Source organism: Papio anubis, chromosome 3 (assembly GCF_008728515.1).
Source record: "Papio anubis isolate 15944 chromosome 3, Panubis1.0, whole genome shotgun sequence".
NCBI classification, from domain to species: domain Eukaryota; kingdom Metazoa; phylum Chordata; class Mammalia; order Primates; family Cercopithecidae; genus Papio; species Papio anubis.
Window position 1 is genome coordinate 67,542,282 of NC_044978.1, and position 27,405 is coordinate 67,569,686.

General features: G+C 38.7%; 1 long non-coding RNA gene across 1 annotated transcript; it reads right to left on the bottom strand.

Moving 5' to 3' along the window:
- On the bottom strand, positions 1-27,404 carry LOC103884601. The gene is made up of 3 exons (XR_004182695.1): positions 26,534-27,404; positions 6,594-6,755; positions 1-4,417 (listed from the first exon to the last, which is right to left on the bottom strand). It is a non-coding gene; the product is annotated as an uncharacterized LOC103884601 (long non-coding RNA).
- Between the last annotated feature and the right edge of the window lies 1 nt (position 27,405).

Here is a 27,405-nt window from a genome sequence, read left to right on the forward strand (position 1 = left end):
GATTGCACCACTGCACTCCAGCCTGGGTGACAGAGAGAAACCCTGTCTCAAACAAACAAACAAACAACAACAACAAAAGATCTGTTAAACAGCCAAGGTCAAAATTAAGAAGTCATTGCTAGCCTTTCCCTGAGAAAGAAGTTGTGGACCTTGAGGATCCTTCCATAGTCTTCAATGATGTTCTCAAAGCCAACAACCGGAAGCAGATGAGTAATGTAAAATCTGTTTAGAATCTCTGGAACTGAGATTTACCTCTAATTTTATGCCCAACTCTTGAGTCAGATCTTAAATGAGTGAACCAAATAGCCCTCAGGAGTAGCCCTCTACTTTTTTCTCTGAAGATCTGTTTATTTTCCAACTAACCAAGAATAAGACAGTTCTCCTACCACAACAGCTTTAGTATTATATCACTGCTTGCGAGTTTTCCCAACTAAGGTCTTTTACTTAGAATCTGTTCCTGATATTTACCTCACAGATATTTATGAAGTAAATATATGATCATGACACTAGGCCCTATGATAAAGCTTCTATGGTCTTCCCTCTGGAAGACAAGATAATGAAATTATTCATTTAAAGACACTACTTTAAAGGGTATTATTACCTTTTTATCATCAAGAAAGCTTTTGGCATCCATTCCTTAAGGAGCACATTCACAATTCCATCTCTTTACTAATAAGGAGAATTATGTTTTGGAATCAAGTTCCAGGCACAGTTTTCTTGCTTAGAAAATGAATGCACTCTAGTCAACAAAAACAAATTCTGAAAAACTGTAAAAAATATTTCTTCAGTTCTTGACTCTCACTCACTTCTGGCAGGTTCTGATAGTGAGTTGGGAGGGCCACGAATGTGCAAGGGGCCCCCAGAATGCCTCTCTTTCTATTACCATCACTGGGATGCACAATGCACTTCATCAAAAGCAGCACTACTGTTAACCTCATGAGAAAAAGGAGTCTGTTCCAGGCAAATTCTTTTTACGTGTAACACTCACCACTTTGTTTTTTGTGTGTTTCATTTTGCTACAATATACTCCCAAAATAGTCTGCAAGTTGGGAATCATTTTACCAGAAAGATGGTTAAGTGGAAAATGTAACATGATGTGAAAAAATTATCAACCTCTGGGACTAGATTTTGTGACAATGATGCGGTTTCTGTTAATCATGCCATATTCACATCCGATCAGTTATCAGTTCTTGTCAAGTTCACCTCCAGAAATTCTCTAGTTTCTCTACAGTCTATTGCCACAACCCTAATTCAGGCCCCCACTTCCTTTCCTGGGTTCTATTGTTTGGGGCTCTAACTTGGTCTTCCCACTCCCTATCTTTCCCTATTCTAGTCCATCCTGATTTTAATCATCTTGAGACCAACTTAAATTGTATTATTGACATGGTAAAAATCCTTTAATTGTTCACCTTTACCTACAGTGTAAGATTCGAACCTCTTCCGAGGCATTCACAACTCTTTTCTACCTAGACACATCTCTTTCCGAATGTCCTCACCCCTCCCATTCTCACATACCCTGAATAGCCACTCTGCACTTCCTGCCCCTCTGCCTTTGCACTTTCAGTTCCCTTTAATGAAAATATCCTCCCCACTGCAAGTATAAATTCTATCTTTCTCTCACAAGTCAAATCAGATGCCACCTTCATCCACAGTCTCTGTGATATCCTGTGTGAACAGAACCAGTCTATCCCACTTCCTCAGCTTGGGTGGCAGAAAGAACTATTTTCTCTGTAAATTCAGCTTGAATCACTCTGAGCTGTACCTCACATAAATGCAAAATGGCCTTCCCACTGGAGAGACCTCTCTCCATGGTAACTCCAGTGCCCTCAGGCATGATTTCTCAGTCCTAGTGGACAATATAATTACTCGTATCTCCAGGAGGAGAGAGAGAGATATTGAGGGGGTGGGGGGGGGAGAGAGAGAGAGAGAGAGAGAGAGAGAGAGAGAGAGAGAGAGAGAGAGAAGCTAGCTCCATCCACCCAGGGGCCCTTTCCTATCACCTTTATCACTCTCATTTTCACACTAGAGTATTGGGAAAACACTGGGGATCCGACATCCCTGACATCCCTGCGCTTCGCCTCGTGTCCAGCACTTGAGAACCTTGTCTTCCTGCATGTATACTACCAAAATCTGGCAACTTGCCATCCAGGGCACTCCCTGTGCTCTGAAGAAACGCCCTTGGGCCACGTAGGGCTACCACTGCTGTTGCACTGGCCATCCTTTCCTCCATGGGCGGAGGGGAAGGAGAACCCTCTCTACTTGCTGGCACAGGCAGCTGCCCTCATCCCCACCACTCCAATGTTGCCGTTCTTCACTTAAAAGGTTCCTTAAGTCTGCAGCATACCCACGGAGCCTTGGCAACCCAAGGCATTGTGAGCAGTGCGCAAATAGCTCACTCTTGAGGAATTTCCTCTCAGCCTGTGCTGTAGGTGGCACCCTCCATTCCATGTCACTCCATCCCTCACTGTCTGACTCGAATCCCCTTCCCAAGATCAAAGCTTCACATCACCATCAATTCCATCAAATGTGCCTTCCAAGTAATCATCCGAGTCCTTAGGACACATACCAGTTAAAGTGCCTTTAGTTGTATTTTTAAAAAAAAAAACACAACTACTCAAACTTGATTAAGCAATAATGAAATTTGCTGGATGACATGATATAACTAGAAACTTAGAAGTAGCATAGGCTCGAGGATGACTTAATGCAGTAGCAAGCCCTATTTCTTTGTGATTCTTGGCTCTGTCTTCCTCTTTGTATCGACTTCATTCTCAAGGACAAAGGGGACCAGGGTAGCCTTAGTGTCTGAGCCTACTGCCCACACGTGATACATCCAGAAGAGTGAGAAGGTTGTTTCTGCATGCATTCCTGGAGTAGGAGGCAAAAAAATACCCCGAACCCCAGCAACATTTCCTCAGTGGCTGAAATGTAGACTCCCATTCTTGAGCCAATCCCTGGCAAGGCGGAGAAAGCTTACCAACCAGGCCCGCCCACTGGGAGTCACTTGGGCTTTCCACGGAGGGGTGTACACCTGAACAAAATTGGGTTGATAGAAATGACAAAAAAGAATGCTGAGCAGGCTATCACCACATCCACTAGAGAGGGATTTCATCTGTGCCTCAGAATAGCTGCCTTCTTTCTGAACTGGTGAAATAGAAAACCTCTCATATACATTGATTAAAATCTTAGATACAGCAATATTACCCATTTTTAAAATAAGCTTTTAGAATCCTACAGTCACAATATTGAGCAAAAGAAGACAGACACAAAAGAAGATATGTACTGTATGATTTCAATTATATAAAGTTCAAAAACACTGTATTGTATTAGAAATAAGAGGAGTAATGACTGAAAAAGGGCATGGAGAGGGATTCTGAGCTAATGTTCTGTTCCTTGATTGATGCTAGTAATGGCAGAAGTTTTATTTGTTAAAATTCATTAAGCTGTACATACATGATTTATGTACTTTTGGAATATGTGGTCTACTTCAACTAAAAAGCTAAAAATAAATAATAGAATTATAGTGCAAAGTATTGTGCAAGCTGTGACAGATATTAAGATTAATAATACACAGTCTCTTCAAGATTCAAGGATGTTGTAGCTGAGCAGAGGAGTCACATAAGTCAATCATCCATTACTACACAGTGTTAGGATATGTTCTATGATGAGGAGCATGAGATCCAAGGTCAAGTAAGACTTCCCAGAAAGGATCACATGTAAGTTGGAACAAGCAAAACGTGTGGGTATGAATTTGCTTAGTGAGGAGTGAGGGGATTGTGCAAATGCACGGAGGTAACAAAGTACCTGAGAATAGTTCAGCATGGCTGGGTCTGAGTGTCTAAGAGGAAGAGGAAACATAGAGGGTAGAGAGGTCAACAGGGGCCTTTTAGGTTATGTTAAGGAGGTGGGCTTTATCCTGAAGGCAAGGGAAAGTCGTAAAAGGGGAAGAAGGGGACTACCATGATCCGTCATCAGCCGAGAACACAGCTGGCATTCATAGTGAAGGGGCATCTGTGTGTCTAAGGACTGAAAATAATCTCCATGAAGAGGGTGACAGGCATCAGGGCTTGGCTAAAAGAAATTCATGGGAAGCTAACTGGCCTGTAAGTCAGATGATTTAGACTCTTGCCCACCTTTTCCTACAACTTTGATCTGTACCCTTAGACAAGGTGGAATGGGGAAGGGAAAAAAACGCTGTGGACTCTTCTCTAATTTGGCATAAGGACAGGGCAGGCACATCTACTTCAGGTAATTTACTAATCCCATTGACTACATCCCCATGCCATAGCTATTCTCACCAGGGTTTAAGAAGAGAACTCAGCCTTAGAATGACAGAGCTGAGATTCAAACCCAGGACTTCTGGGATCTTGGTGCTCTTCGTGCAGTATTCTGGGGAGGATCAAAATTCCCACATCTTTGTCTGCAAAGGGAAGAATTTGCCCTTGGTTACTTACAAGGTCTTTTCAGTTCCTTCCAAGATTCTATGCTATAATTAGGATGCAAACCCTTCATCCAGAGATTAAATAAGTGTGTTCTTAACACACTTCATCTGCAGATTCTTGGTCATAAATTATGTTCCCCTTTTATTATTTTTTATAAATAAAAGGAGCATAGGCTTTCAGAGGCTTCTTTCTAAATTTTACAGGAAATAAAATGTAACTTTAAGAGTAATTAGGGATCTAGACACTTTTAAAAGCCAGGTCTCTATATGTTAAAAAGCAATATGTAACTGATTTCTATAAGTTGGGAAAAAATGGAAAAATATTACCCCCACTTGACAGAATAATGGCTTTATATAACTACTTAAGCATGATGTATTGCAATTTAGTCATTAGAGTTGCTTTTAATTACCCCCTTTTTTCCCTAATTCCTATGAACCTCACAAACTCATTCCATCATGAGCTGTCCAATGCAAGATAAAAATGTCATTGCTAGTGTCCTAGCATCCAATGTGATTGGTATTGAGCTTGATGTATATTTGTTTACTTTTCTATTGCTGACATCAAATGAATATTCAGTGCAGAATAATCAATGTAATTTGACCTTTTGCTCTCTAGTAAAGGAAATAGCACTGTAACCTAATGGCTATATTCTATATCAACACCTATATCAATGTTTGAAAGATATACACTAAATTTTTAGTAGTAATACCCATGAGGTAGAAGTGGTACTGTGGGAAAAGGGACTTTCACTTTTACTCAAAATACTTTGATTTATTAGAATAATTTTTTAACAATTAAAATGTCTTCATATACTACAAGCGTAATTTTTAAAAGTAAAGAATACCACTTTCCCAGCTTTCAAAATCCTTAAGAAGTAAATCATTCTGAAAATTTGTACAGCCCAATAATGACTGTATCTAATGAAATATTGTAATTAAGTAAACATAGCTATATGTTTTACCACGATTTTTAGCAATAATAATAAAGTTTTATGTTGAGAATCCTATTTTTAAGAAAGAATTTCAACTCTGTTGAGAGAAGGGAGTATGATTCTAAAAAATCTATCAGAATATTCTCTGAGTGTGAAGGACAAATGATATCCACAAAACTCCCACATCTAAAGCCAAGACAATCTTCCTGGGTAATAATAGCAATGTCCAAGAGCAGCGAATGCCTAAGGGGAGTAAACTGGGAGTTGTGCAACCAAAACTGCAGTCATGAATCCCACAATTAGATTAAATTTTTACAAGATTTATTGAATGGCCGGCCACATTATGTATTAGGGAAACACAGATGACTAAGATATGGTTCTTTAATACCAAATTGGCAGGCTGATCTCTACCCAAGTAATCTCAATGCTCTACTCTGGTATCAAGGGTAATGATATTAGTGTAAAAAGAGGAAGTAATTAATTCTGCCTTGGAGAGGTGAGGCATGGTGGTTAGGGGAAGTTTTCAGAACAGCTGATCTTCTAGTAGGCTTAAAAGGCAGATAGAATTTCTCTGGGCAGAAAAAAAAGTGTGGAAGTTCATTTATTGGGAGTAGGGGAAGATAGATGTGAAGGCCATTGCACAAACAAAGGCATGTAGACAGTAGGTGTGGTAATATGAGGTACCAGATTGAACTGGGAGTGCAGTGAGGAAAGGATGCTGAATTAGTGAGAAGCTGCCAGATAGGAATAGGAAAGGTAACTTAGGGTTGAGTTCAATTCTAGCAGCATGGCAGAGTAGATACCCTAAATGGTTATCCACTATAGTGGGCGTGGCGGCGGGTGCCTATAATCCCAGCTACTCAGGAGGCTGAGGCAGGAGAATTGCTTGAACCTGGGAGACGCAGGTTGCCGTGAGCTGAGATTGCACTACTGCATTGCAGCCTGGGTGACAGAACAAGACTCCATCTCAAAAATAAATAAACAAACCCCTGTTCCTTAATAATTATTTTTAAAATCATGCTTTTTAAAGAATTGCTGAGCACAAAAAGAAGAGAAATAGCTTAGGGCTAGCTCTTGCCTCCAAACCAAAACAAAAACATTGAGTTGAAATGGAAATGGTAAGAAGCCTTCACTAATCTGAGGAGCAACACCTGTACCAGCACTGGGACAAGAATACTACACCTAAATCTCATGCCAATCCCAATCCCTAGGTAAGAATTTACCCTGAGATTTCAACATTTACAACTGGATTCTCAGAAGGGCTAATGTCTTTCCAGATCAGCACAGCCTCCTTGTTCCCAGCAGAAGAAAATCCAAATCTTCTCTGAAGTAATTTCACTTTAGGCCCTTAGAATTTTCACAGACTACATTCAATCTGAAACAAACTTACAATAAAAATAATTTTTAAATAAACTATCAAATATACAAAGGAAAATCTACCTTTGTGAGTAAATAGAAACATAGAAACAAGCAATAAATACAGAGATCTTCAAAACTTTTAATATTGTAATTAGTAATTATATAAAATTACTATTCCTCAGATAATCTTAGCAGTAAAAGGTAAAATTTTTTAAATGAGCAAAAACCATAGACTTTCAAAAGTGACCAGACAGGTTTGAAAAATAATCAAGTAGAACATTTAGAAATAAAAAAAATATAATTGTTTAAAATAAAAACTTAATTGAATGTTAAATGACCAATAAAAACAGAGAGGGAATTACCTTATTCTCCTTTTTCATGGCATTTACTTGCCTTTTTTGTGGCATTTATCACCTTCTACCTTCCACGTAATTTGCTTACTATATTTATCATTTATTGTCTGTTTCTTAATTTCGTCTCTTCAAATGTAAGCGCCTCCTGGGCAGGGATGCATTTATTTTGTTCCCTGAGGTACTCAACTGCCCAAAACAGTGTTTACCATTAGTAAGTGCTAAATAAATATTTGCTGAATAAATGAATGGAACTGTCCAGAATGTAGCAAGGAAATATTAGGAGATGAAAAATATTAAAGAGGTATTAAGGAGCACAGAGAATAAAATGAGAAGGTTAAACAAATATCTAATTGAAATTCCAGATAAAGAGAAATGAAAGAATGGACAGACTATTGTCCAAGAGAAATGGCTAATAATTTTTCATCACTGATGAAAAACATGAAGACATAAACATAAGGATATTTACTTGCTTTGCTCTCACAAGATTGTCCTCAGGAGCAAAGTACTCTTTGAAGATTGTCAGAGAATAAGGAAGCCAGGGTTATTGAAAGGAACTTGTCCTCATTCCCTGTCACCTTACTTTGATGAATTTCGGACATTCAAGTTGGGCTAAATGCTTTGATCTTAAAAGAAATAGTTTAAGATGGGAAAAGACATGAAGCCCACTGATGATTTACCCTGTCTTGATTAAAGGTCAGATTGAATTATATCACTGGGTTTTCCAGGTCTCCAGTTTGTAGAAAGCAAATGGTGGGATTCTCAACCCCCATAATCGTGTTAGCCAATTTCTCATAATAAATCTCTTCATGGCTGGGCGCGGTGGCTCACACCTGTAATCCCAGCACTTGGGGAGGCTGAGGCGGGTGGATCATCTGAGGTCAGGAGTTCAAGACCAGCCTGGCCAATATGGTGAAACCCTGTGTCTACTAAATATACAAAAAAATTAGCCGGGCGTGGTGGCAGGTACCTGTAATCCCAGCTACTCAGGAGGCTGAGGCAGGAGAATTGCTTGAACCTGGGAGACGGAGGTTGCAGTGAGCTGAGATTGCGCTACTGCACTGCAGCCTGGGTGACAGAACAAGACTGCATCTCATAAATAAATAAATAAGTAAATAAATCTATCTCTTCATAATAAATCTCCTTTATACATGTGGGTATATGTGTGTGTGTGTGTGTGTGCGCGCGTGCGCATGTGTACGTGTGTGTATATATACATTTACATAAAGAAGAATTTCTAGCTTAGGTAGAGAAAGGTGCAGGTGCTCAATAAATATTATTTAATGTAAACAGTAAATTCACTTAAATGATAAATTTGTATGTTTAAACAGGCTTATAATTAGGTAAAAGTGAGCATAATGTTATGAAGTCATATATCTTTTACTGGTTCTCTTTCTCTGGAGAACCCTAATACAAGTGGGTATATAAGGTTTTTTTTTTTTTTTATGATGCTTCATAATTTACATATACTTTATATATGTCTACTTTTTATGTCAAATATTACATAAAAGAAAAAGTCCCTTAAATTTTGCAAATATTGGATATACAGAATCATATATAAAGCTCAAGTTAGATGATACATGTGAAATCATTTCAAGCATCATAAAGATTATTATTCTTTTTTAATATATGAATATTTTTCCTAAAAAAGCTCTAAGCTCTTGAGAAAAGAGACTGTTTATATTATTATGTATCTATGATACATACTGAATCACATCTTTATTTGAATTGAAATATTAAAAATAAAAGAGAAAAGAAAAATAACTTTTTTATATTCAGGGGTCAGGAAGTCATTCAGGGATTATAGAAGAAGGATAGCATCTGGTCTGGATGTAAAAGATGACTCTGGTAGCAGAAAATGTAATGAAGTGAAAGTTGGGGAGAAGAAGAAACCTGGACACCGAACACCAGGAGAACAGTGGAAAACTGCTGCAAGAACATGGGCTGGGGATCATGAATACCTGAACTGGGAAGGAGGCAGTGGGAATAGAAAGGAGGGGTGGTTCAGAGGTGCAACTGATGGGAGCTGGGGAGAGACTGAAGGGGAGGAGAGCGGTTTCTCATTCAGCAACTGGGAAGATACTGAAGAAGAAAAGCAGATAGATGGGCAAGTTTGTGAGGGAATTAGTCAACCATGTGACATGGGGGAAGTCAGCTTCTTCATAGCTCATTATTCTTCTCATATGTAATATGAGGGTGCTGGGCAAGGTACTCTCTTAGGATTCCAACTCTAATATTCTGACTCTAGACAGCAGAATGCTTTTCCTCCCAAGTCATTCAATGAACGCTATTGTGTTTATTCCTCATATCACTGTGAGGAAGGGAGAAGCCTTGGAAAGATCACAGTTTCCTTTACCTCTTCTTGTTATCTTCTGGGAATTTAGAGCGTGAGAAATTATTCAGAACTTTAAAATTTTCAGGTAAAAATGTAACATCAAGAATATTCATTTGACACAGTGGGCATGTGAAAAAAAAAAAAGAAAAAGAGAAAATATTCAGTTGTCCAAATGCAGTCAAGAAAAAACAATTGCCATATCTTTTTAAAAAATCCTAAATTTACTTCAGAATGTACTGACTAATTAATAATATAAACAGTGACCAGTGACTCCTGGAAAGGTAGGGGGCATTACTTAGGGGAATACTTACATTTATTCTGTCAGTAATTTGATTAGCAGAATTTCTACCTTCAGGTAGAAAAACGTACAGGTGCTCAATAAATATTATTTAATGTAAGTGGTAAATTCACTTAAATGAGAAACTTGTATGTTTTAACAGGCTTATAACTATGCAAGAATGAGTATGATGTTATGAAGTTATCCTTTAATAAAGGTTTTTTTTCAGAGAAATAATTTTCTGATATTATGGAAAAATAGTGATGTAAATTTTTTACACTAAATGTATTACTTGAATAAAGTATTCATTTGTTAGAATATACTTATTTTATTTTAAACAAATTATTTTTTAGTTTTTAAAGGAGCTGTTGAAGAGGTCTCTTTCAATTAGGAGGCTATTGTTGTTTTGCTTTGAGCAGCCATATTTGTTTTGTCCCAGAGAACATGGCTTATCAACCTCTTTATTTGTTAATTGATAAGAAAAGAGTCCCTCACTCTCCAGCAGCAGCTGTAGAAATCTAATTTCAAACATATCTATGCAAATTATTAAAAGGAAGGAAGGAAGGGAGGGAGGGAAAAAGATAGGGGAGAGAAAAAAGACAATTTTTACAGTGGAAGAAAAGGAAAGAGGGAAGGAAGGGAGAGAGGAAAGGAGGGAGGGATCAATAATGAGAAAAAAATTAAAATTTTCATTAGATAAATATAATTCACAAGTGCTATGGAGAAATAATTATCCCCGCATCATTCTCACTTATCAGGCATGAAGAAATGTCATTAAGACCCTGTTATCACTTTTATTGTACCACTTTTAAAATTTATCCTGTGCTTACGTCCCCTCCGTGGGAAAATACATATTCTCACACATGGTTTTGAAAATCACTCTGGAAGGAAATGTGGGAAAATCTATATGGTGTGACAGAAGAATATGATTCAACAATTATTTGTGTTACCTACCCATAGATAACATTCAGGGAAACTTAAACCATCAGTTTCTGTTATTATAGGCTTAAAAATACTATTTGTCTTAATGGTGCTAAGTAGCATATTGCTTTCCAGTAGAATTAGCCTCATTGAATGACAATAATTCATTCCGAGTGTTTCCCATGGGAGGAATTAACAAACATGGTTAAGTACTGAGGGGGAAAAATAAAGTTAGGATCCTTATTTGAAATATATTTAAATACCTTTGGTTGTATCCTCTTTATTTTGCCACCTCACTGACTGGCATGCAGCACCGTGCTTTGGTGCTAGTACATTTATTTCTATGTATCTCTCAAAAAAATAGCCATTGACTAAATGACTGATTAGCTTACTATACTCTCCTTTCTATCGCTTAGAAAACATATTATAAGAGCTCCACAGTAAAAAGATGTGTCTTTTTTTCCCCCTTTTCCATCTTTTATTCCACATCAGGACTTAAGGAAGGAAGAAAGTTTTATAGCCTATATCTAAATAAAAATCTCAGACAAAGGGTAGGACTTGAAATGATAAGTGTATACTCCTGCACTCAGGGAACTAGGAGGCTTCCTTTACTAAATGACACTGAAATTAAACTCAAGAAAAGGATTATTCACTAATGATGAGGTCACCAGTGAAAAACACCAGGGTTTTGCACAAATAGGAAAGAAAAAAGCATGGATTGGTTAGATTGGTATTTTATCAGATTTAACACAAGAATGTTAAACAGAGAGTAAGCGACCCTCTAGCAGTAAGTGCCCCTATAATCAATCATATGTCACGTATCACCTTTCAATTCCTGGATTTACTTCTTTGAACTTTATTGATTTTTTTTTAGCATTTTATATTTTTTTACATCCAATTCTTCTAAAACTGGAATCTGGAAGCTCTTTGAATGCAGGGAAAATTGTTTTAAAAATGTCTTCCTACAGTGTCTTACACTAGTCTGACATTCAATAAATATTGGCTGATTTGGATAATGAAATTAAATAAAACCATTTAAATTTGAGCAATTAGGTTAAAAAGGTTTTTTTTCTACTTACTGAGGTAGCAGATGGTCAGTGCAGAAACTCTGAAAAACATAGAAAAAACTAAAGAAAAATTTAAGAGTCATAAAAAATCCTAAATGCCTTCTCCCACTTCCTGCCCCCAGGAATAAGTGTAAGTTTTTGTAGCATTTTTGCTATGTTGGTTTGATGAAAAAATACAGCATATAGCTATACATAAAAGTTCCATAGCTCACAATTTTTGTGTAATAGATATCATGAACTTTTCCCCACGTCAATATTCTTTTCTAACATGACTTTTGTGTCAGTTCGGTATTCCATTGCATGAAAACACCATAAATCCTAGTGAACACCAAGATCTTATTGTCTGTAATTTTGTCTATTATAAATTATTCTACTGTGAATATCATATCAAAAAATAGCGATTTATAATTAATCAAATATTTGGTTGAGCTCTTATTAGGGAGGATGTTTGACAAAGACAGAATGGAATTAAATGGGTTTGTACAATTTTGTATTGCATATTTTACACATTGACATAGAAAAAAATCACTAATCTCTTCAGTTTTAAAGTGTGGCTAAGAAATAAGATACTGAGATTTTATAGGAAAGAATTATTGTCTTTTTTCTTAGAGTATAAAATAATTATAGAAAATGAAGGCCTTAAACCATTTAACAATGGCAAAAATAAAAGGCTTAACATTTATTTTCTTCATCATTTATCATATATTAGTGAGTTACTAAAAAGAAATACGGGAAAGAATTTTTGCTAATTCAGTAAAGTTTGAAGGCCGTGCATGCTAGATAAATGACATAAATACATTCTTAATACACTGATAATGATCATTGATCAGTCTCAGTCTCAGTCTTAACTTGTGTCAGATGCAAAAAGCTATGTGGCTTTTTAAAAAACTCTAAAATTCTAAATTATAACCTATTTACTTAATTATAAAACATGACACTGCCAAAATCTGTCCCTTACCTGAATCAGTTTTTTTTTTTTAATAATTCTGTTACCAAGACAAATGATAACAAAAACTAAAAACAAAAATCTCAGAATATGCCATTTAAAGGAATCAGTTCAAGGACTACTTATTTGTATTCCTTTTCATTGGTTAGGCATCCTAGTGACCGTTTTTTTAAATCCAAAAACTTTTATAGGAGGTAATATATCAGATTACTAATTTTTTTTTTTTTTTTTTGAGACAGAGTTTCACTCTCGTCATCCAGGCTGGAGTGCAATGCACCATCTTGGCTCACTGCAACCTCCACCCCCAGGGTTCAAGTGATTCTCCTGTCTCAGCCTCCTGAGTAGCTGGGAATACAGGCGCCCGTCACCACGCCCAACTAATTTTTTTTTCATATTTTTAGTAGAGATGGGGCTTCACCAGGCTGGTCTCAAACTCCTGACTTCAGGTGATCTGCCCGCCTCAGCCTCCCAAAGTACTAGGATTACAGGCCAGATTATTCATTTAAAAAAGGTTTTAAGGAAAGGATTATTACTAAGATTATCTACCTCTTATCCAATTTAATCCCTTGCTCCCAAAGTAGGTTTATACCTTAAATATGGGCTAAAAAATGTCAGTAATTAAAAAAAAATAGCAATGGGAAAAGAAACAAAATGGATTTGGGCCATAGGATGGAGATTCACAAAGAGTATATGACTTCTGCTCTGAAGAAGTCATAATGTTCTCAGAACTAAAATCTTCAGTCTAGCCCTGTAAGCACATTCAGTTATCGTTTACCAAGAACATAAAGACTATCAAGGTTAAGGAGAATGGCATATAGATAAAATACATTTAGGAAGTACCCATCAGCATGGTCCATGCCATCAGCATCACTCCCACCCCTACTACCACCTTTATCAGTTTACATTGTTACCTATAACAAAAAAAAACTCTAGTCAAAATTAAATTCTCCAAGAATCTATTGAGTGGTTGTCCCTATCCCCAAGAGTAACACCCTGAAGGGAAAATAATTTATAAAAACAATAGTGATTGCTCATAAATAATATATATTTCAGTGTATATTTTTCTGTCACCTCATAGAGTTAATCCATATTGTTATCCTTTCTTGAAACAAGGTATAACTTCACATATTTCTATTCACCCCCATCCCCTGCTACCTTCTGTGTTATGATGGCCAGCCAGCATAAGAACCCACTTGACATTCTTGGTCCTGATTTAATGTGGGGCAAGACAGTGCCATTGTGTGTTTTCCTTCAGGCTCATCCAGCTGAACAAGTAGAATGGCTGAGTAGAGTTGGTTTTGTAAAGTGAACACAAGAAAGGGAGAGGGAGCAAGGCGGTTGAGCGCATTATGCAGGGAATCATTATGATGATGGTCATGGGTTTCAAGCTGGGTAAGTAGGCATCGGAATAAACAAAAAAGAGTAGATCAATGGATTAGAGGTTCTGAAAAGATGGAAGGATTGCTAGAATTGTGCTAATACAGGGAGTGACCTGCAACTACAGGAGGTGGTAAGGTCAGAGAGTAAGGTGCATGAAATTAAGATTATGGAAGGGTTTTAGTCGGTTGTTGTGACAACTTCTGGGGTGTGATCATGCGTAATGGTTGAGGTAGGGTGTAGGACAAGATACAAAGGAATTCAAGAAACTGAGACGCCAGGGTGTTAGAAAGATCATCTATGTATATGCTGAATCTTCAAAAATTAATATAGAAAATGTGCAGAAGAGAGTGATAATGAGTCAGGAGCTAAAGTCACAGAGAAATTAGGTGGGGCTCAGGGACAGAGAGATAGTTGCAACAACAAGGTTAGCTGGTAATATCATTTGATGGAATTACATTCAAAGTTGGGGGAAAAGGAGGGAGAATGGTCTGAAGCAGAAAAAAAGAAAAAAGAAAAAAGATCAAAGAGACCTACAGTCATTCCAGGCCCATAAATATAGAAGGATGTATCAGAAAAAGCAGACTTGAGAAGATTGTAAGGGAAGAAGCATCCTCAGGCAACCAGGTTTTCTGCAGAGCAAGAAGGTAAAGGAAACTTTCCTTCAGAAAAGAGGTTGAACGTGTAGCAGATTTTGCTGAGGAAGGATCTTGAATTCCAGAAGAAACAAAGGAAAGGAGTTCAAGAGTTTGATAAAGAATATGTGGGCCAGGTGTGGTGGCTCACACCTGTAATCCCAGCACTTTGGGAGGCCGAGGTGGGTGGATCATGAGGTCAGGAGTCTGAGACCAGCCTGGCCAATATGGTGAAACCCCATCTCTACCAAAAAGCAAAAATTAGCCAGGCATGGTGGCATGCACCTGTAGTCTCAGCTACTCAGGAGACTGAGGCAGAAGAATCACTTGAACCCAGGAGGCAGAGGTTGGAGGTTGCATTGAGCCGAGATTGTGCCATTGCACTCCAGCCTGGGTGACAAAGTGAGACTCCATCTAAAAAAAAAAAAGAATATGTGGGAGATGGGGTTAGAAGTAGAAATGGGCAGATCTGATGGGAGAGGAGAGGTGGCCTGGAGTTGGGAGCTTTTACAGTGAGTCTTATAAACATGTAGGTAAAGGGCCTCATATGGTTTGGCTGTGCCCCTACTCAATCTCATCTTGAATTGTAGCTCCCATAATTCCCACGTGTTGTGTGAGGAAGCAGGTGGGAGATAATTAAATTGTGAGGGCAGTTCCTCCATACTGTTCTCATAGTAGTGAATAAGTCTCATGAGATCTGATGGTTTTATAAGGAGAAACCCCTTTCACTTGGCTCTCATTCTCTCTCGTCTGCCACCATGTAAGACATGCCTTTTGACTTCTTCCATGATTGTGAGGCCTCCCTAGCCATGTGGAACTGTGAGTCCATTAAACCTCTTTTTCTTTATAAATTGCCCAGTCTCGGGTATGTCTTTATCAGCAGCATGAAAATGGACTAATACAGGGCCTAACAAAGACAGTCCTGGTGGACTCAAAGCAGACAATAGGGTCATGGGAAGGCTGGAACTGCTGAGTGTAGGGAAAGGAGATATTAAGGATATTCACGTTCCTTCATGACCTCAGCAGCTAGAAACAAGAAGGCGGCTGTGACAAAAGGTATCTCCAAGGTTGCCCTTTTTTTTTTTTTTTTTTTTTTTTTTTTAAAGAGATGGAGTCTCACTCTGTCGCCCAGGCTGCAGTGCAGTGACGCAATCTCGGCTCACTACAACTTCCGCCTCCCTTGTGCTAGCAATTCTCCTGCCTCAGCCTCCCGAGCAGCTGGGATTACAGGCACACGCTGCCATGCCTGGCTAATTTTCTGTATTTTCAGTAGAGACGAGGTTTCACTGTGTTGCCCAGGCTGCTCTCGAACTCCTGAGCACAGGCCATCCACCCGCCTCAACCTCTCAAAGTGCTAGGATTACTGGCATGAGCCACCGAGCCTGGCCCTCCAAGGTTTCTTGACACTTGTTCATGAGGTTATGTGACCAGGGGGACGTGTCTTGTCCGGTGTGTACTTGATTCACTCTTGATTCCTGCTGGTTAGGGCTGCTGATGGGAATTTAAAAACATCCTCCTCATACAGCAATGTTAGTGCACAAATAAACAAAGTGTGCATATACTATGACTCAAAAATTTTAGGGATTTTCTGGAAAATATTCCCATGTGGCAATCAATTTACAAACAAATTAAATAATGAATGGTTAAATACACCATAGTATATCCGTATTATAAAATGAGGTAGATACATTGTTAAGCGAAAATAAAAATAAGTTGCAGAACAGTAAGTATAGTATAGTTTCATTTATGTATTTTTAAAAGCAACATAAAATCCTATACTTGCATAGCATATCTAACAAACGCTTCTTAGAAACTTACTACATGTTGGGCGCTGTAGTTGCTTTACGTATGAATTCACTTAATCAGCTAGGTACTATTATTCTTGCTGTTGTATAGATGAGGAAACAGACCCAGCAAGGATAAATAATTCACCTCGAACCCCCAAACTATTAAAAGGCAGACTCAAATTCTGTTCTAGGTAGCCTGGCTCCAGGAGCTCTGCTTTTAAACATGTAAAATTGGCTATTACAGACACATATTGAAAAAAGCCTGAAAAAAATACGCCCCAAACTCTTAACTACAATTATTTCTGAGGGGGAGAGTAGGATTGAAGGAGGTAAAAGGTAAAGAATATTGTTAGTTTTTACTTTCACTACTTCATGCTTATTTAAACTTTTGATAATTAGAATATATTCACTTGGATAGTTTTGGTTTTCCTCCCTTAAAAAAATTCAGTGTGGTTCCAGTCTGTACCAGGTTTGTGTTCAAGGTACGATGGCGGCATTATTTAAAAAGTGAAAAGAGTAGGGACGAACTTGCCTCGAGGAAGGAAACTTCAAGGAGGAGATTTTGAGTCTTGAAGGATGAAGAGCTTTCCAGGTAGACATTCGTGGAAGGGCACATGGTTGGTGTTCTTTATTATTATTATTATTATTACTACTATTATTATGATGACGATGATGACAGAGTCTTGCTCTGTTGCCCAGGCTGGAGTGCAGTGGTGCGATCTTGGCTGACTACAACCTCCGCTTCCAGGTTCACGAGATTCTCCTGCCTCAGCCTCCCCAGCAGCTAGGATTAGAAGTGTGTGTGCCACCACACCCAGCTAATTTTTGTATTTTCAGTAGATATGGGTTTTGCCACGTTGGCCAGGCTGGTCTTGAACTCCCGACCTAAGGTGATCTGGCAGTCTCAGCCTCCCAAAGTGCTGGGATCACAGGCTTGAGCCATGGTGCCTGACCTGCAGTTGGTATTCAACAAGTTTTTTGAATGAATTGATTCTAGATAGAAGGAACACATATACAAAGTCTCAAAGGAAAGGTAGCAGGAGTCAAAGCTAGAGAGATAGGCAAGGGCCAGATCACCAAAGGCCTTATGTGTTAAGTAAAGGACATTATCTGGAAGCAATAAGGAGACATTGAAGGGTATAAGTGGGGGAAGATCATATATATTTGGGTTTATTTTAGGTCTCCAGGGCATTATCTTACAGGTGCTTACTGCACATTAAGTGGAGGGATAGTAGAAGAGCATAATCACTGCTGCTACTAATGAAGATGATGAATAAAGCATGTGTACTGTAATTATGGAAAATAAAGCATGTGTACTGTAATTATGACTGTCACAAATCATCTACTATCTTATATTTTCTGTATTTAAGATTATTTCATTCATGGCCACATTACTATTTTTTTTTTTTTTTTGGAGAGAAATGTTTTGCTCTGGCCTCAAGCAATCCTCTCTTCTGCCTCTCAATGTACTGAGATTACAGGTGTGAGCCACCATGCCCAGCCCTATCTTGAGATTTTTTTATATTCTTAGGTACTGGTAATTTTTTTCCTGCTTTTGACTGAATTGTATATTTTGCATTTATATAAAAGTATATTCTGAAAGATATAAAGTCATGAATAAAATCTTCTTATATGTGTTCCCAAAAAGTCATCCTAGCTAAGCAATTCTATTTTTTCCCTATAACATTTCCAACCCATAAATCCTTACTGCACCCTTGCTGCCTGTTTTGAGCTTTTACTATTCCTCCTAAATCAATTGAATTTCTGGATATTGAGTTTTTGCTGAACTATCTCCAAAGGTGTCTTTGTTTTATTTATATTTTAATATATTTGGCTACAGTATGCATTATATTTCTAGCCAAGGATGAGCTGATTATTTTTAAATAAGATATTATTGGTGGCATAGGCCCTTCAATGCATTTTTGGTAAAAATCCACCTGTGATTCACTCAGCTGACTTTACATGAAAATTGGAGCCATTTATGGTTTGGTAGCCTGCCATCTTCTTTCTGATGTGTGAGAAGCCTCTCTTTCCTTTGGGATTTCAGAATTTTAAGCTGCTAGGTAAACAGCTGAGTGAGGGAAAAGTCCTCATAAAGCAAACAAAACATCCTAAAGCAATGACTTCTTTTTGTTGCTCAGTAGCCAAGATTAATGTATAACTTTTAGAAGAAATACTTTAGTGTGCAGGAATTGTTTGATGTAGATACTAAGTCTTTTATTATTTTTCCTGGGCTCTACAGAAAGTGTCAGCCTTCAGAGGGTGCCAGAAAATTCCATTGGACAGAGCTCCTTTTGCAGAATAAATCACCTTTAAGCCAAGATTCAAAGCTTTCGCTTTCCATTATATTTTAGAACATTCTCCTGTTTGGTAGTCAAGCCTAAATCTATTGAACGCAAAGAGGTATAACCTGTCTCTTTTTGGTTCACAACAATATAGATCTTTATTATGCCTTCTATCCCCATCCCCAACTCATAATTATAACAGAGGTTCTGACTGGTTGTATCCAAGACTTGAACTTAAAAGGCATACATTTTCAATAGGGACTGTATCGTTTACTGAATTTTTATATTTTACACATTGATGTAGTTTGAATGTATGTCCCTGCTCAAATCTCATGTTGAAATGTAATCCCAATCTTGGAAGTACGGCCCAGTGGGAGGTGTTTGGATCATGGGTCCCTCATGAATGGCTTGGGCCATCCCCTTGGTGTTAAGTGAGCTCCCACTCTGAGTTCACACAAGATCTGGTGGTTTAAAGGTGTGTGGCAGCTCCCACCAACCCTCCCTTCTCCTTCTCTCCCTCTTTGTTTCTCCTGCTTTTGCCATGTGACCTGCCTGCTCCCCTTTCACTTTCCACCATGATTGTGAGCTTCCTGAGGCCTCCCTAAAAGTTGAGCAGAAACCAGCACCATGCTTCCTGTAAAACCTGCAGAACTGTGAGCCAATTAAACCTCTCTTTTTTTTATATATATACTACCCAGTCTCAGGTATTTCTTTATAACAATGCAAGAACAGCCTAATACACATGTCCAGTTGGACTTTTCCACTTCTCGCAGACATACACAATGTTGGACATCAATGCCTTCCAGGAACCCTCAAGGACATCACTTAAAGTCCCCCTTTGAGTGCTTATCTCATCACTAAGATATACAACAACCTTCTTTCTAAGGGTATTTACTCACAGACTTGACTCATTGATTAAGATGTAAGCCACACTATGAAATTTTTTTCCTGGCATCCAAATCTCTTTTAAGAAATGACTTATAGAAAAGAAAAAGAAAAGTAAATAAAAAAGAAAAAATAGAATTTTTTACAGTAAAAAATAATCTATAGAGGTAAATGAATCATGTTCTTAAAAACTAGTTATGAAAACATTAATGTATATGTATGAACATTTAGTCAGGATTGTGCAAAGGATTCAAACATAAAGTGATCAGACTAGATGTCCTTTAAAATGTTTCAACCCTACACAGTTCATAATTTTCTGGACAGTACAATCTCCTCCCTTTCCTTTATCCCTAAAATCTTTAAAGACATTATAATAATCATAATGTCATATCAAAAGGATTAACAGTTGAATTACATGTTTCTATGTTGCCATGTGAATATCTTGTAATTTTAATTATTTAACCAAAATTTGCATTAAAATGAGGCCATTGAGCATCTTATGTGGGTATTCATACATTTTCAAGATAATTTACTCCAGGTGAATATGGGGAATCTTGCATGATACCAGTACACCAGTGGCATGCCAGGTGAATATCGGGAGAAAAGATAACTTTTTAATTTTTTTGTCTTCTTTATTTCTCTTTGCTTTTGCTTTATCTTAACACTATTGCCTAAAGTTAAGAGTTACAGGATAAAGGAGTTACATTTGAAGATTAGAGCTGGCCAATGGGAGGTAGAAAGGGCATGGTTTATGTCAATGGGAAAACAGTGTCCTTTATATATACAGAGTGTTTAAGTGAGTTTCACCCTCACTTCTCGAAATTCGTATCTGGTTAGACTAAGGGCATCAGTAAGTCAGGTCTTTCTGCAATCAGTGGTGGTGAGTAGATATTTCTGCTTTTAAACGAAACAAAGTTAAAGTGGTTAACCACTAATCTGGTAATATGGACACTAACAACCTTATCCTAAGTCCATTATTAGCAATTCAGAACTTAGCATGGGGTTGCATTTGGAACCTGTAAGAGGTGTGCATGTAGCACAGAATAAATTTGATATAAAAGAAAGGGGAAAGTAAAGAGAATTACATTTACATTTTAATTAACATTTTAAATATGTCTTAAGAATTCAGCCTGGGTAGGATAACTATAAATAAGAAACTATCGTCTCTCATTCAATTGAAGGCAAAAGTACCATGACTGGAAAAACTGACCTACTCTATTTTCCCAGTTTCTCTTTCTGACAGGTGACTTATGTGACCCATTTCCGCCAGTTTCCATATTATAAGTGATTGGTATTCTTTTTCTCCCTGAAGGAAAGACAAATATAACTTTGAAGAACATGTCTTTAAATAGTTTTTGGAAGAGGGTCGGCAGGAATCATTGGGATTAGGATGAAGTGGAATTGTTCTTAACCTTGCCAAAAATAGAGGCTAGACAGATTTGACTTATGTATGTTCACACAGAGAGAGATTGAGGAAATGAACACTAAGTCTTCATGCCCACTTTCCTCAAATCTCCAAACACAATAGCATTCTAAGCCTTGAGCTGCAATTTAGAGTCAAGTCATTCTTCAGATTGTCAATAAAAAACTACAAGCACTTATCAAGTCTGTATCTTACATTGATTCCCTCTGGGACTGATTTCATATCAAAAATTGTATTAGCAGGTATGTAAAGGAGTACTTGATCATAGAAAAATGGATTAATAATACACTTAGTCACATAGGAAAGTTATTACAACCCCTTTAACATACTAATTTACTCTTGGAGATCGAGCTGGAGAGAGCTGTGAATTTCCCATCTATAAAATGTAATTGTTTTTTATTTTTTTAATTTTTTTTGAGACAGGGTCTCACTCTGTTACCCAGGCTGGAGTGCAGTGGCACAATCTTGGCTCACTGCAGCCTTGACAGCCCAGGCTCAGGTGATCCTCCCACCTCAGCTTCCTGAGGGGCTAAGATTACAGGCACGAGCCATGCCATGTCACTGTGCCGGCTAATTTTTTTTTTTATTTTTTGTAGAGACAGGGTCTCACTATGTTGCTCAGTCTGGTCTTGAACTCTTGAACTTAAGAGATCCACCCACCTTGGCCTCCCAAAGTGCTGGGATTGCAAACGTGAGCCACCGTGCCTGGCTTATAAACTGTAATAATTGTTAAGAACTATGAAGGATCTGAAATTTTACCCTACTGGCAAGCTAACAAGGTAGTTAGCCACAGTTTCATGAATGCTGGCAGAAGGCACAAAACTCCCCGGCCAGACGCAAAGGACGGTTTATTACTCATAGCAATAGCAGTATCCAGAGTGCTAGTATTTGTGCCAGTTCCCTGAGTCTCAATTCCCACAGAGTGACATGGAGAGGGGCAGATGATACCTGCACATGCAGTGGGTTGCATTACAAGAGAAGAACCTGGAGCTTAGGTAACCTGAATCTTTTATAACGGTCAGTAAGCATGCTTGACCTTTGCCCCAAGGAGAGCGTTATCTTTATTACACAGAATGGTATACATACTAGCTCTTTGCTGTTTGCCATATAAACATCCTTGAAAAGATATTCCAGAACAAAGGTAACCATTGCCTCTGCTTTCAAGATGTATAGAAACATGAGGCACTCATAAGAATTGTCTCCCCAAAATAATAAATTTCTGTCTCTATTTGCTCAAGATTGAAACTATACATAAATCCCTTAGCTTTGCCCCTTAGCCCATTTTCCACTCCCTCCTCAAACTGGGAGCCCATCTTGACAATGCTATTGGTAGATGTTAATGGGGTAGGGGCGGGGCAAATTCAAAATGGAAGAAAATTATAACTTTTAGTAATGGGTAAGATGAAAGTGGGCCAGGCGCAGTGGCTCATGCCTGTAATCCCAGCACTTTGGGAGGCCGAGTGGATCATGAAGTCAGGAGATCGAGATGATCCTGGCTAACAGGGTGAAACCCCGTCTTTACTAAAAATACAAAAATATTAGCCGGGTGTGGTGGCGGGCACCTGTAGTCTCAGTTACTCAGGAAGCTGAGGCAGGAGAATTGCTTGAACCCAGGAGGCGAAGGTTGCAGTGAGCCGAGATTGTGCCACTGCGGTCCAGCCTGGGTGACAGAACGAGACTCCATCTCAAAAAAAAAAAAAGAGTCAGAAACCCTACAGGGGAGTTGTAGGCAGCTCCTCGCATCTTCCCTTCCCCTAAAAGCATCTTCCTTTCACTTCACTTTAATACACAGCTGGTAATTCCACTAAATGGACAGTTATTGTTGTTTTTGAAAAATATAAATCCCTTGGAGCATTAAGGACTTTTAGGGGCTCACACACATTAGTACAAACTTGTGTAAAATACTTTCCCTTTAACAGCTGAGACTGACTGCCCTGAAGGAATAGCAGTTTTGACTGGCAGGGAATAGAAAGGTCATTGAGAAGCATGGAGCCCTTTTGGGGTAATGGCAGACCAGAGATAAGATCCTGGAAGAATTAAAACAATACGATGTCACTGAGCTCATAGGTGCCGGGAAACATGGCATTATAAGGTAGACAAAGATGTAGAGAAAGAGTGGAGAGATGCCAAAGAAAGGTTTTGCCCATTCTCAAATTTTACTTGGGGTTGGCACTATACCCAAAGCAGCAGAAGAAAAGTCTCTCCCTCCCCCTCCTCACTATGGGATCTCTTCATTTCACAAATAGTTATGGAATGGCTTCTGTTTCAACTGCCACTGCTGTTCCAACTGCCACTGCTGTTATTACTACTTACCATTTATTGAACACTTCCTATGTTGCCAGCTTTATGATTACACTGGTGTGACAATGTCAAATAAGACAATGTCCCTGCCGCTAGAAGAACTGACAGCCCGGTTGTACAACTTAGCAAATACTATTATTATAGAACGGCGTCTAAATCAGATAGGGTAGATCCTTGCTTTAGGAAACAGACTTCTGATTTCTATTGTTAGTTCTATAATTCACATAGTGAACTAATAGTAGCTAATACTAGTGCCTACTGTATGCCAGGTACAGTTTTAAGTACCATTAACACAGAATCCTTATAACAGCCCTATGAAGTAGGTACAACGACTATATCTTCATTTTACTGAGGAAAAAACTGAGGCGTGGAGAGGTTAAGTAGCTTTCTCAAGATCACACAGAACCTGCAGGCAGCCAAGGTGGGATCTGATTCCAGGCTTCTGGCCTTATGTTCTTAAATACCTCCCTATAATACAAGTTTAAGCTAACTTTCCAGAAAATATAATCATAATTTATAATTTATTTCTTTGTTAAAGTAAATTTTGAGTCCTAATATGGTTTGGCTGTGTCCCCACCCAAATCTCACCTTGAATTGTAATGATCCCCAGGTGTCAAGGGTGGGGCCAGGTGGAGATAATTGAATCATGAGGGCAGATGCCCCATACTGTTCTCATGGTCGTGAATAAGTCTCATGTGATCTGATGGTTTTATAAATGGAAGTTCCATTTATAAATGGAAGTGCACAAGCTCTCTTGCCTGCCGCCATGTAAGCCATGCCTTTGCTTCTCCTTTCCCTTCTGCCTTGATTGTTAGGCCTCCCTAGCCACGGGGAACTGTGAGTCCATGAAACCTCTTTCCTTTATAAATTACCCAGTCTTGGGTATGTCTTTATCAGCAGCATGAGAACAGACCAATACAAGTTCCAAACTTCTGACTAGAGGAAATTTTCAAAACATATGTTTTAAGTGAGGAAACTGCCTGCAATCCCCTTGGACTATAAGAGAACAGCAAGCATTAGCGAAAAGCAGTGTATGGGACATTATAAGTTCTGTGTAAAAGGCACTAGAATGTTAATTACCACATTATAAGTTTGGGGATCCTAATTTGGGGGAGGTTGATTGTTCTGATATGCAGCTTTTATCTTCTTAATTTATACGGGTAACAAAATTAATCAGTTAAGGCTGCTTTAAAAAGCAAGCAAATGCATTTATAGGAGAATTTCTATTTTTTTTTTTTTTTTGAGACTAGAGTCTCGCTCTTGTGCTCTTGTCGCCCAGGCTGGAGTGCAGTGGCACGATCTTGGCTCACCACAACCTCCGCCTCCCAGTTTCAAGCAATTCTTCTGCCTCAGCCTCTGCACTGGGATTACAGGCGCCTGCCACCACGCCCAGCTAATTTTTGCACTTTTTTTTTTAGTAGAGATGGAGTTTCGCCATGTTGACCAGGCTGGTTTTAACTCCTCACCTTAGGTGATCCACCCACCTCGGCCTCCCAAAGTGCTGGGATTACAGGTGTAAGCCACTGCGCCTGGCCAAGAACTTCTGCTCTCAAGGAGGGGGAAGAAATGTACACTGTTAGGAACGCTTTACCTGTTTCTGTGCTCTTGCTACCTTCAGAAAATTGCTAAGTCTAACTTCTACACTGTGTCTAATAAGAAGACACTGTTGAGCAGGAATTCTTACAGATAACCGTATTTATATTTTAAAATTTGTTTCATACATTGAAGTGTTTGCTTTTCATGCCTGTTTTTTTTCTTCATGGTTTCTCCTATTCCTTTTGAGATCAGAAAGTTCTCCTCTGTTATGGGCTGAATTGTGTCCTGCCAGAATTCACATGTTGAAGTCCTAACCCCCAGTACCTCAGAATGTGCCAGTATTTGGAGATGGAGTCTTTAAAGAGGTAATTAAGTAAAATGAGGTGATCAGTGTGGGCCCTAATTCTATATGAGTGCTGTCCTTATAAGAAGAGGCGATCAAGACACAGGCACAGAAGGAAGACCATGTGAAGAGAGGGAGATGGCCATCTACAGACCACAAAGGGAGGCCTCAAAAGAAACCGACCCTGTGAACACTTTGAAGTCAGACTTCTAGTCTCCAGAACTGTGAGAAATTAAGTATCTGTTGTTTAAGCCACCCAGTCTTTGGTACTTTGTTATGGCAGCCCCAGGAGACTAAGGCATTGTGTAAAAGTAAACCTTGGTGACTCCAGCATTGGTATAGAGCTTCTATCCATAGTCCTCTAAGGCAGCAGTTTATAAACACATTAATGTAATTATAAAGAAACTACAATCTTAATAATTCATCCAACAAACATTTATTTAGCTTGTCCTGCATATCAGATACTGAGCTAAATAGCAAGGACAAAAAGATGAGCCCCTAAGTAGCTCAAAATAAATAAGATCCCACATCACCCTCAAGGGATTCATAGTTTAGAGGAAACTGGCACATACAGAGTGAATTTCAGTATTGTGTGATCACTGGTAAGACTGTGGTATACATAGTGTGGGTAAGGACCAGAGCCTGTGGGAAATCCACTGGGACCCAAGAGGGCTGTCACACTGGAGGCCACAGCTAACCTAAGGAAAAGTCAAAGTGTGGCAAAAGTCAAAGTGTGACTTTTCTAAGGAAAAGTCAAAGTGTGGCAAATGAATGAAGAGAGACATTTCAGTGACAGGAATGCCATAGACAAACGCAGAGAAATGGGAAAGTATCTAGCATGTCAGTTGATGACTGAGAGTTTGGGGTAACTGCAGTTAGAATGTGTATGAAAGAAGGTGGGAGGAGAGATTGAAAATTTGGATTTTAACCTGAAAGTAGTGGGAAGCCACCAGAGATTTTTAGAAAGAAAAGTCGTGATCAGATTTTGCTTTGAGCATGGTCTTTCCAGTAGTACAAAGAATGAAACAGTATGGGGAGAGGTGGGCTGCAGAAAGGCTGGATAGCAGGGAGAAGCAGGGGAGCCTGAATTGAGGCGGTGGTACCGGGTGGAGAAGGGCAGTCCTGCTTTAGAGATATTCCAGAGGTGAAATTGAACAGGTCTGTTAACCTACATTGTGAAAATGTTAACACTTGCTTATGTACTAACAACTGAAAAGCACTTCCAAGCATAACACACTATACAATATTTACTTGTTTTTCCTGTATTAGATGTATAAATATGATTGCTTCTTTCAACATATAGACTTGCCAATTTAATACACAATATTTTACTTACTTTTTAAGAATTAAATTCAAAGAAGCCACATTTTCTTGTGTTTTGCTTAAATTTGGGAAGAACTGTTCCTCTAAAAAGTACAGTATAATTGGATACAGTTAAATAAATTTTATCTCATCAGAGCGTGTCCAGTATTTTTGTGATTTTTCCAAGTTGGACTTGCTGGAAAGCCGTCTATTTGAAGAAAGAGAAAGTCTGGGAGAACACACTCTTCCGGATCTAATCTAAGTTTTCTCACTACCCACCTATCATAAGTACTTTTTTCAGTCTCTCTAGGCCAAGGCTTTCTTATTCATAAAAGGACCAATAGACTCCTTGATTCCTAAGATTCCTGCTAAGATTCTGTAACTCTTTCCTCCCAAAAGAATGACTGGTCTTGAATTCCAAAATGCAATTTTTCTGCGTGTGTTTTAAAAAGAAGACTGCATGTCGCTGAAAAATCTTCCTTGGAAAGTATATAAATCTTATTAGATGCTTTTGAGATTCATTAAAAGAACCGAAGCATCAGGCACGTTTAAAACATTACCAGGCTGGATGGAGTACGAAGGCACTGAGGGGAATGTACTTAAACCTCCGTAGGTTCAACCAAGTCTCACTGGGCGTAACACAACGAACAAGTGATGCTTTTTGAAACAAATTTGGAGAGTTGGCTGCAGGAAAATTAACAAGCCAGTGGATTTCCTTTCCCCTTCCTTAGGAAACTTGTTTCTGTAGATGCAAAAAGGGCCCTAGATCCTCTGGAAGAGAAAGAGGCGAGTGGGGAGGGGAAGTTTCTCTGCTTTCTTTACTCCCCACCTGCGGTCTGTCTGATTTCCTCTCCAGCTCTGTCTGATAAGGAATTGATTCTCCCCCTCCTCTTCCCCCTCCCGCCC